The following is an 8,617-nucleotide window of genomic DNA, read 5'->3' as shown; positions in this document are numbered from 1 at the left end:
GAAAACACCCAGAGGAAAAAAAAAAAAAAAAACACTAAAACTCATATAGGGACTTGTAGTGTAGTTCTGTAATACTCAATAGTAGTGTTGTAGTCAAGACCACACCAACCGAGACCAAGACATTAACGAGACTAGAGAGTACCGAGACCAAGATAAGACCAAGACATTTGGAGGTCGAGACTGAGACGAGACCAAGACTATATACACTACTCACAAAAAGTTAGGGATATTCGGCTTTCGGGTGAAATTTCAGGATGAACCTAAAATGCATTATAACCTTTACAGGTGAACTTAATGTGACCTTCTGTAAACTTTTGAATGCACATGTCCAACTGTTGAATGTTTCAGTACTTTTTGCACAAGTTGCTGTTTTCTAACAAGGAGTTTAACAGCAAAATTCACATCAGGTGTTTGATGCTCCAGCTCATCGAGGTCGTATCATTAGGGAACGGCTGCTGGAGACTGGGGTACCTCAAATGGAGTGGCCTGCACTTTCTCAGACCTGAATCCCATAGAAAACCTATGGGATCAGCTGAGTCGCCATGTAGAGGCTCGGAGCTCTGTACCCCAGAACCTCAATGTCCTGAGGGCCGCCCTTCAAGAAGAGTGGGATGCCATGCCTCAGCAGACAATAAGTCGACTTGTGAACAGCATGAGACGTCGTTGTCAAGCTGTAATTGATGCTCAAGGGCACATGACAAGTTATTGACACTGACATTTTTTGTTGTGGTAGGCCTATATCCACCACTGTTGTTGGCTTTTGTTTCAATAACTTGTTTGAGATGAGGAAATCACCAGTGCATGCTTCTACTTAAATGCCCTACTTTCATGATATAATATCACTGTAGCGTGAACATTTTCCATTTTCCATAAATTTCACCCAAAAGCCAAATATCTCTAACTTTTTGTGAGTAGTGTATATTAAAGAAAAATCCTAACACAATAGAACAAAATGACAGGTATCTCTTTTAAACTTAGTTTGCTTTTAAACAAATGCAACAGCAACAAAAACAAAATGCTGCTGTTTTCCAACCAGCACAATGAAACAAATCTCAAATCTAAGGAAATCTGTTGTTTGACTTCTTGTAAAAGGTACGCCATCATTGACCTGACAAGCAATGATAAATATGATATTTGATAAAGAAAGATTAAAAGAAAAAGGAATAAGACCTAAATTAAATGAACTAAACATGTATCTTTTCATAAACTCATTGGAAGATGTTTTATTTCAGCTGGGGGTGTGTCACTCCAATTTAACATCAGATCGGATTAATGTGGCAGCAAAGTAACAACAGTAAGCAGTCACATTAAGGCTGAACAGAGTTATATAATCACCTTTTCAGGCTGTTATCAATTTACCTCTGAAATAAAGACGACAGTTTTCACAGATGTGTTGATTTATTAAATGTTCATTTCAATGTACAGATGCAAACAAACTGACGAATTAATTAAATCAATGGCCAAGGCTACTCATAAAGACTAAACAAATGAATAATGATTAATACATTAATTAATAGCTGATAACATTAACACATTAATAACAAGAACAAAGTTATTGCCTGCACATCTCCGTGGAAAATCTTACTGGTACTGTCCGTGGTGCTGAATCTGCCTCAGCGGGTACTGTCCGTGGTGCTGAATCTGCCTTAGCTGGTACTGTCCGTGGTGCTGAATCTGTTTCAGCGGGTACTGTCTGTGCATTTCATTCTCTTTATTATAGAAAATAAAGCTCCATAAAATTCACAGAGGATCTTGTTTAGCTCTTCTTTACTTACACCTGAAAAATCAGCTGTTTGTCCGGTGTTTGTCAGGTAGTCTTGTAGACATTTGACGGCCCAAGACTTTGACCGGGCCGTACCGGCTTCATTTCCTGACCTCTCCAGCTGATCCAGCTCGTCACTCGTCACTCTCGCATATCTTGGCTTTATCTGTTTCTGTCTTGTCTTCCTCGTCCAGCCATTTATCCAAACTTAGGTCACCAAAGAAATCAAAACTGACAACAAATCGGTCCATTATGCAGACTAACAAAGATGACAGCGGTTTTTGATGCGGGTTTCAGTGAAACGTTCCGTGTTGCCATGGAAACCACACAGACTCGGGCAATAAGATATAGGGGGAGTAATATTTTCAGTGATGAGGTATTTTTCATTTGAGCATAGCTAGCCGTGCTGTCATGCTCATTTGAGCACATTCTAAACTTCTGATTGACCAGTCAGATTGCTCGGTCGGATCTACCTGTTGTATAAATTTTAAAAATCTCACGTACCCCCTGGAGTTCCTCCACTTACCCCCAGGGGTATGCATACCCCCATTTGAGAAACTGTGCTGTAGGGTATATGCCCACATCAGCATAAGCACTGACATCTTCTGCTAAATACACAACCATATAGGAAATCAAGTTTATCATATAATGATGTCCCTTACTGTATCGACCTCGGGAGCCGTGACAGCTATGAAAAACTGACACTGCCGTTTGGTTCCTGTCCGTTCTCATTTTTATTCTATGTCTATCCCCTCCTGCATGTTGCCGCACGTCAGCCAGTCCACCATGAGCCACAGAACACACTCGCCGAGACGTTTTGCAATTTGCCTTGTACTCGTTGCCACTGACTTATGCAACAAGAGAGAAAGCCAGCCAGAGTTTGCCGACATTTTTCATGGCGATTTCCCGGGGACGCCCAACATAAGCACCGCTTCTCCAGCCGTCTTTATCCACTTTGCGTGTTCAGGGGGCGTGTCACACAAGGTGTCGCAAAGGCTGTGTGACACCGGGAAGGCAGCAGCTGCACTTTTCTTTTTTCTCTTATCAAAGTATGAGAGACTGGTCTCGAGCGGTCTTGATCAAAAATTCCGAGTTCGCCCAGTCCGAGACCGAGACAAGACCGAGTGAAAATGCCTTCGATTCCGAGACGAGACCGAGACCCTCAAAAAGTGGTCTCGAGACCGGTCTCGAGACCAAGACCGATCTCGAGTACTACAACACTACTCTTTTATGAGGTTGCATCTTTTCCCACTGCAGTTGTGAAAATCTTTCTCATCTGCAGCTCTTTCATTTCTCAGCAGCTTGAAATTTAACTAGAAAAAGTGGGCAAGCTGGAAGCAGTTAGAAATTTAGGGTCAACTCTGTTGAAAACGTGTGTTGACCCACTGCTAAGCTCAGAATTCTCTCCTGACTTATGAGGACACTCCCCCTTGTGGCAGAAATGGGTAACAACTCACGTGCTCACCTGCTGTGCAGGAAACTGAAGGGTAGTTTTACTTTGTAATTACACGACATACATAGAATATAAAACAGTACATGTTTTAGTAAAAGAACACATTAAAGTCGATAATTTCCAAAACTCACCGCTCCCGTGACCAATAAATAAATAAATAAATAAATAAATAAAAACATCCTTGGGCAGAGTCTTAATAATTCCACAGCATCTAAAACATATTCCACAGTCAAACATCAGAATGGACATCTTAGTTCACTTAACTCCAGAGAAACAAATATCAGAGCAGTCTGGTGAGTGTAGCGCTTCGCTGTTTCAACGTGCCGTAGTATGCAGTGCACTTTCACTCATGAATTTGCCTGGCGCCTCTGTGTCCTTTCAAACTCATTCATAAATTTCAGCTGCTTTCACTTCAGAGCAGGGGTGTCCAATCATGTGCCATGGAGGGCCAAGAGGCTGCTGGTTTTCATTCCAACCAAGACCTCCACCAGGTGACATCACCTGAGTTTACTCCTCGACCCTCACACCATTCGCAAAGTCTGGTTCTTCTTTTCCTTCAACTCTGCAGTTTTGTCGTCTGCTGTCAGCTCATGCCACAGCCTGGCATTCAGACCACAGACTTGTAATGAAAATCTAAATGACAATAAGTAAAAAGTCAAGTAAAGAGTATAAATACAAAATTTAAGAATTAATGTGAGAAGTACTTACTAATATGAAGTTACCTTTTCCCTCTTTGTGTTTCCTGTATGGCTTTACTACCTGCTGCTAAGACATTTAGATGCAAGCTAATAGAAGTTATCATTTTTATTTGATTTAGGCACGATAAAGAACTACACTTACTAATGAGGGACCATAACACAACACATTTTGAATACGTAACATTACAACAAGGCCCACATGAGGTGGCGCATTCATGGACCCTTGGACGGAATTGTTTGGAAGTAAACCTCTTCTCCTGCCCCTGCAGCACTCAATACTCTCCAGGAGGGGGTGCTGTTTCACCACCAGCACCCCTAGTTCCCTCCCCCAATGACAGTCGATCCAAGAAAATTCTGAATAGAAGTTGAACAGCCTGAAAAAGTTGGATTATCTCATCCCACCCATTTTTACCTTGTTTGAAGAAAAACAAGATATTAACTCTGTATTTCAGATTCAATGAGTTGTTGAGAGTTGAGATGGATTTTATTTAATCCAGAGCTGCTCTCTGAGGCTGATGTGCCTCTTGTCTCCTTCATTGTAATGCTGTCGACTGGCTGTATCTGTCATCTCTGTGTGGTTCAGATGCTGATGCTCTCATCATGAGAAGGACAAACCAGCAGACCTCTGCTCACCGCTGAACCAACGTTCACACCAAAACACTGCCTGTGCCTCTCAGCAAAAATGACTCCAAAGCTGCAATGAGGAACTAACACCTCTCAGGGTCCTAAGATATCGTCATATCTGTGGATATTGTTTCTCACAGAACAGTGTCATTTTCACCATGAGAATTAAGAGGCAAAGTGTTGTCTATAAGCAGTGAGACTCTTCACTCCTCACTAATCCAGTCTGTTCTTTGCAGCACTCTTTGAGCCGTATCTATCGTATCAGTCGTATCAGTCACAGGACGTCAAAGAGTTATTATTATGAGCATTTGTCTTGAACTACAAAATCTTCACACATTTTTTCCAAGCTTTCGGAGTGCTCTTTTCTTCTTTAAGAGGAAACTACATCATCGCTACAAAATACAACATTAGAAAAAGGCATTTGAGAGCCTCCTTCTATGACTTCTGCTTTTTATCTGGACCAAGTCTCTGTAATATGAGAGTTTGTTTTGTTTGCAAAGAAAACATGTCAATTCTATTTAACCAACATCAGGAGAAAAAAAAATAGACAGAGCATAGAGGTTTGTCAGTATTGTCAGTTTCAATTAATTTTAATAATCAGTTCCTAATAAACATCTGGTGCCAGTGACCACAACTGCTTGCCAGTCCTGAGTTGACAAGTCAACACTTTGAGTCAACCACAACAGGTCAAAGATATTTGGAAAAACACTGTGACACCCACAGTTTATTTACCAGATCCATGCAACAAAGGTTTAAGAGGCTTTTAGTGATGATTTCAAAATTTTTCCATCTGTTCCCGACCCAGAGTGTCTTGGTGTTGTTGTTCTCTCCAGAATTGATCTTTGCTCGTTGGTGGATAAAAATCTCACATGTACGTCGCTGTGGTTAAAAGCGTCTGCCAAATGTGAGTTGTAATTGTAATTGTTTAGGTGGTGAGAAGTTTAATAATAGCATCTTACATTGTCCCTTACACAGTGTCAGTGTGGAGATGCTAACAGCTTAGCCACTGCAGCTCAGCTAACACCCTGGACCAGAGATAGCAGCACTTCTTGTATAGACACAAATTAGACCCAAAAACCAACCGCATGATGTTACACTGCTAACTTTATGCTGCTGTTTAACATGTTGAGAGGCTGATAGCAGAATCACAGGTCCTGACCACCATCACCTCTTCACCTCCTCTCTTTAGCCTGCTGCTGCACAAAACGTCTCTGAAATACAGATTAGAAATAAACAAGATCAGATAGATGCACAGAATTTAGCCTGTTTGCAAGACTGTGTGTGTGTGTGTGTGTGTGTGTGTGTGTGTGTGTGTGTGTGTGTGTGTGTGCGTGCGTGCGTGCGTGTGTGTTTTGGTTGCATATATACCTGTATTTACTATGTGGTTGTGTGTTGGCCTACATATCTTGTGTGCACTGGGGAAATATGTGTGTCTAAAATAATATATATATATGTATATATACACTACTCACAAAAAGTTAGGGATATTTGGCTTTTGGGTGAAATTTATGGAAAATATAAAATGTTCACGCTACAGTGATATTATATCATGAAAGTAGGGCATTTAAGTAGAAGCATACACTGGTGATTTCCTCATCTCAAACAATTTATTGAAACAAAAGCCAACAACAGTGGTGGGTATACCACAACAAAAAATGTCAGTGTCAATAACTTGTCATGTGCCCTTGAGCATCAATTACAGCTTGACCACGACGTCTCATGCTGTTCACAAGTCGACTTATTGTCTGCTGAGGCATGGCATCCCACTCTTCTTGAAGGGCGGCCCTCAGGACATTGAGGTTCTGGGGTACAGAGCTCCGAGCCTCTACACGGCCACTCAGCTGATCCCATAGGTTTTCTATGGGATGCAGGTCTGGAGAAAGTGCAGGCCACTCCATCTGTGGTACCCCAGTCTCCAGCAGCCGTTCCCTAATGATACGACCTCGATGAGCTGGAGCATCAAACACCTGATGTGAATTTTGCTGTTAAACTCCTTGTTAGAGAACAGCAACTTGTGCAAAAAGTACTGAAACATTCAACAGTTGGACATGTGCATTCAAAAGTTTACAGAAGGTCACATTAAGTTCACCTGTAAAGGTTATAATGCATTTTAGGTTCATCCTGAAATTTCACCCGAAAGCTGAATATCCCTAACTTTTTGTGAGTAGTGTATATTTTGAAAATAGTTGAACCATCACCTCATTATTGCAAGAGAAGAAAGACAAACTCTGTCCCTGCTGACTTGCCATAGAAATTTGCCTTAAAGTGAGAATGATTTAAATGTTTTGGCTCATCCTCAGCTCAGCTTCCTTGTCGCTGGGTGTGAGGCCTTCACACAACATTTTCCTGCTAGTCTCAAATGTTAAGATAGAAGCAGATAAAAATGACATTTTCAGTTTGTGGCTCTCCAGTGGAGGAGTTCACCTCATTACTTCCTTCAGCACAGGAGGGTCTGAGGCTGTCCACATCTTCTCTGTGGTTGATCATTTCTGAAAACAGATCAGCAGCTCCTGTCAGCCTCTCTACACTGAACAGCTTCCTCCTCTACTCACCACAATGGAAAAATCAACTCTTCTTCTTCTTCTCCTTCTTTTGTAATTCATTCATTTCCTGTTACTTCTCTACTTTACATGATGAGTCCAGCATCACAGGGCGCTGTGACTCTTTGACCCTCCATCTCGTCACTGTAGTTTCAGTAGGAATTGACACCTGTTTTCTTCTACTGCCACTGTAAGTCACTCTGTCACCTAAAATGAAAACAATTAAAATCAAAGTTTTTCATTGGTGCGATCTGAGCCTCTTTCTGTTTGCATCTTCAAGAAATTCTGTGAGAAGAGAAAACAGATAAACTGCACACATACAAAGTCAACCACACAGAAGAAGAAGAAGAAAAAAAAAAAGAAATATTAGCTGCTATAAGGAAGTGACCTCCCACTGATGACAGGAAGAATATCTGTATGTTTAAGAAGTTTTAGTCTGAGAGGTTTTGACAGTTAACAGTGAGAGAGCAAGAGGGAGAGGAAGGCACAACGGCCGAGTTCAGACGGACTAAAATGTCTTTGTTTCTGTTACTCCTGTTTCCCTTCACAGGTGAGGCTGCATTATGTATTCTAAATTACAGACACACAGTAAAACTTCACTTCACTGAGAACACTACTTTTAATTCTTCTTGTCATGGATTTAAGTTCAATCATGCCATCTTTCCAGGGCTCATTCGCAAATTTACTGTATTTTGTTTCTGTGCAACTATTGCTATTTCCTAATTATTCTGTTTATATCTTTTTATTTTTATGTTCTGTGTCTGCCATTGTATTTGTTGTAATTTTCTTTTTTCAACAATCATTTCATTCTGTGTAACATTCAGTTTGTGCTCTTTTACGTAAGACATTAATTTTTTTTTTCTTGTGTGTGAAGTGTGCTAAGTTGTATTAATAAAGCTAATGTTCCTTACAAGTCATATTTCTATTTTTGATCAATTTTAGTTTTCATAAAATTTCTCCCCAGCAGTCACTGGACAAGATGCCCCCTCCTTCTATGTGACAGATGGAGCTGAAGTCTCTCTGCCTTGTGGCAGTTTGATACCCAGTCAGTATAAATGTCAGTATACCACCTGGAACTTTCATCCTGTCAAAAAGAGCTATGCAGAAGAGCTGGTTGCCCATGGGAAGATTACACTACATGAGTTTGCCCGAGCTAACACAGCCAGACTGAGTGTTACAGCGGACTGTTCTCTGGTTATAAAGAAAGTCACAGCTGAGGATGTTGGTCGTTACGTCTGTCAACAGTTTATATCAGGACGACGACAAGGTTCAGATGCTTGGGTTTATCTGTCTCTTATAAAGAGTGAGTATTTCCATTATAACCTGTTCAGATCAAACTGCATTCTTGGAACAGTAAAGTAAATATTATAGTAGTGATCACAGTAATGTAGTTAATTTCCCTCTGTCACTGTCTTCCTCTCCCAATCTCTCCATCTTCTCCAGTGACTGAACAGCAGCAGAACCATCAGCTGAAGTTGCAGTGCTCTGTGTCCACATTTGGACGGTGTCTACAGACGGTGACGTGGCTGTGTGGGGAGGA

Source organism: Myripristis murdjan, chromosome 24 (assembly GCF_902150065.1).
Source record: "Myripristis murdjan chromosome 24, fMyrMur1.1, whole genome shotgun sequence".
NCBI classification, from domain to species: Eukaryota; Metazoa; Chordata; class Actinopteri; order Holocentriformes; family Holocentridae; genus Myripristis; species Myripristis murdjan.
The sequence above is the reverse complement of the archived record's forward strand: the minus strand, read 5'-3'. Positions refer to the sequence as shown.